Source organism: Nannobrachium achirus (genome assembly GCF_963921795.1).
Source record: "Nannobrachium achirus genome assembly, chromosome: 22".
In the NCBI taxonomy this organism is placed as follows: domain Eukaryota; kingdom Metazoa; phylum Chordata; class Actinopteri; order Myctophiformes; family Myctophidae; genus Nannobrachium; species Nannobrachium achirus.
Genome location: NC_137829.1, coordinates 35,374,193 through 35,377,809, shown reverse-complemented (window position 1 = coordinate 35,377,809; position 3,617 = coordinate 35,374,193).

Below are 3,617 nucleotides of genomic sequence, written 5' to 3'. Positions count from 1 at the left end.
GGCCGCCGCCAGTCCCTTAAAATACCAATATCCCCTCATTATTCATCCTAGACAAGTAATGTTGGTGTCTAACCCCATTATTTAATGATCTAGAATTAAAATGAGCACACATTATAGTTAAGTGATTACAACCATTATGTACATTTATGTATTAAAACAATTGATTATAAGCATGTTTATAAAGAGCATGCAGTACATAGACATGAAAAATGATTATAATGTTATTGGACATTTCTCCTTTTTCCCACAAGCTAAAAGGCCCAGTATTGGAGATTTTACTTACCGGTAATTCACATTCTGGAGCTTTCTAGAGATTTATTTTGATACTAATGTGTAATACATTGATTATTACTGTGTAGTACTGTGAAATTAGTCTAAACAGGGCTGCCATGTGAAGGCTCAGTACCGCTAGCCCCTTTTATATATGTTTTTTGTCTTTTTTTGTTTTTGCTTTTTTTTTTGCCTTTTCTTTTTTATGTTTTTTTTTTCTTTTTCTTTTTTTACTTGTGTATTTTCATTTTACTTTCTTTTTTTCACACCAGATTAACAATTAGTCGTCACACTCTTCCTCCCATAAAGGTTGATTATGTGGATTTTCACAATTTTCAACTTGACATGATCCACAAGCAGGCATGCAAGGCAGTCCGTATCTTCTACAACTACACTGTTGTGTTCGGCAAGCAGTTGTGCAATTACAGTGGACCATCTGCAGCAGGCTTTCTGGGGCAGCAGCTTTTTTTTGTCATAACTGGCACAAACCGATTGTCCTCCAATTTCCATCCCCAATCCACAGGATTCATGTCACTCTCCATTTCAGTCCACACCATGATCTGGTGATAAACTCTCTGGCAATGATATTTAGTTGAGGACTCTTTAGGAGGGAGATGTTCTGGGGTAACAAATGCCTTTGCAGACACACATTTTTTGCTAAGAAGATTGTAGCGCAAAGATGCAATTGCATCGGTATTCTTGCCACCAAACATGACTGCCATTGCCTTGCTCCCAAGGTCCTCTATGACAGCTTTTGCTTGATTTGGGAGTGTAAACTCATTCGCACATGTCTGGATGGTCGATTCACCATTCACAAGTTTCTGGAAAGCAGTACGGAAGTACGTGTGATGGTAAATACAATCTGCAGCATGCAGATCACAGCCAAAATATTCAATCCTGCCTCTCACAGTAAAGGCCCATTCATCTGCGCGATTGTCACAACACTCAAGAATGGACTTCACAAATGCATCTGTCTTTACATAACTAGCGCTTCCATGTGTTACTATTGTCCCACAGAAAAGGCAGTCTGTTTGGCTGTTGAAAGGACTAGTTGCTACTCTGGCACTTCTCTTTGGTGGTACCTTTTTTTATGTTGTCTTTTAATGGCTTTTTAGTTTAGTATCAAAACCTCCACCGGCCGTCCGTCACGTCACACGTCACACCTTTGCCCTGCTCATATCTCCGCATCAGTATGACATCACACTGCTGACATCAGTATGACATCACACCGTACCCAATCTCCAGATATGGAGATAACCAACACATCCCTCCATATATGGAGATAACCGACGCAGTGGTATCCGGTAAGAACTTAACCGAGATGCCTTGAATCGTATGGAAGGCTCTGAAGTCTTGTTGGGAGAACTAGCCGAGTATTGGAGATGGTTGGATGTGATGATAAGCTATAAGCCAACCCTGGCGATAAGGTCTGAGTCGAAGAAATGCTTCTTTCCTGCCAAGAATTGCCCCTTTATACTGTAGGGCTCGTTTGTGTATTGTATGACATCACGCCACATCATCGGCTGAGGACTGTGTGATGTCATCATATCTCCATATATGGAGACATAAGTTGCTCATGCCCAAATATGGGCTGGTGAGGTCAGACTTAGTGTGATGCGTAGGTTATCTCCATATATGGAAATTCAACTTCAATGAGTAACCATGGCAAACTGTCAACTGCCCGTATGTCTTGAGCACAATTGAGAGCCTTCGTTACACCCCTAAAAACCAGTACTTGGGATTTGTTGATGTAAATGTTCACATAGAGTGTAATAATTGGTAAAACATACTTTTGGCCTATTTGTGGAGATAAGCGACCAACGGTATTAGGGAGTCTTACTGGTTTATGTACTGCATTCGACATTTTGAGTGTACTTTTTGACCAGCTGAAATGTCATCCGCTCTTTGCTCACTTGCACTGTTGATTCCATCAGCTCCCTTCTGATGAACTTCAACCACATCAGCATCATCTCCTAATTCTGCATGGCAGATTTTGCAAGTCTCTTGGTTTATAAGAGCATGCAGCACTCATGGTCAGGCTATCATTTTGAGTCAGCTTTTTTCACCTGCTGAAATGACTGTCATCCCCTCTTGGCACACTCACACTGTTCAGCAATCTATTTAATATTTTCAATGTTGTTTGCTACCCTACAACATGACACTGTGCCTGTCAATATTTATAATATAGTCAAAGTTTAATTTAGTTTAAGCCAAATTCGATCTGGCTATCCAAAACCTTTCAATGAGCTAACAATGCTGTCTTAACAGCTGCCAATATTATCTTCCATCACCTTCTGAATTACCAGGAAATTGTGACAATTAGATTTTTGTGTTAGGCTGATTCTAAGGATAAGCCTACTTTTGGTAAGAAAATAAAAATCTTTGATGTTATTTATTTTGTATTATAACTGATGTAGTTCACCTGAAACAGGTGATCCTTTCAGAGGGTTTTAATAGTCACATACAAAATATTGGATTTTACAATTATGTAAATGTTTCTCAGCAGTTTGGACAAGACCAATGTATTCCTAGGCCCCATGAACATAGGGTTAGACACCAAAATTACTTGTTTAGGGTGAATAATGTACGAGATATAGACATTTTAAGGAATATATGGCCATCTTGGACGCCATCTTGAAAATTACCACTTTCCAGTGGGCAAACTTTGGAAAACTTTTAGTATGTTATTAAGGACACCTAATACTACAAAAAACTGTTGAAAAACCTTTTGTTGCAATTTTTTCAGGGTAAGGTGCTTTTTTTTCATAACTGCACTCGCCTATATAACAACAACAATATTTTGAATGCAACCAAATCGATGACCCCCTTCTGCCAATTCACTGATTTGATCATATATTTTACTCCAAGTTTCTAAGCATTCTTATTGGTCCAGTTGGGTTTTTATTATTGGTTTACATTTTGTAAACCAATAATAATTCTTCTTGGTGAGCATTATTAGGCTACAGCTACTTTGACATCTTGTTATCTCTTCCAAAATGGCAAATCGATGTTGGTTTTACTTTCTCCCGCCCCCCAACACAACAACACTTGAGCTTGTGGTATCATCAACATCTTGGGCATTGCTACATCAAGCACTTCAGTATATCATTCACTACAACATTATCCTGTTATTCTTGTAAAACAAACAATAAAGCGATGTACATACTCCCATTTTAAGTGTTTGGCAGCGTCTGCTGTTTGGCATGATTGAACAGGCATAGCATTAACACCTGTTATGGTTGCAGCTTATATCTATTAATGGTATAACTGTGTGTGTGTGTGTGTGTGTGTGTGTGTGTGTGTGTGTGTGTGTGTGTGTGTGTGTGTGTGTGTGTAGGTTGGCCAAC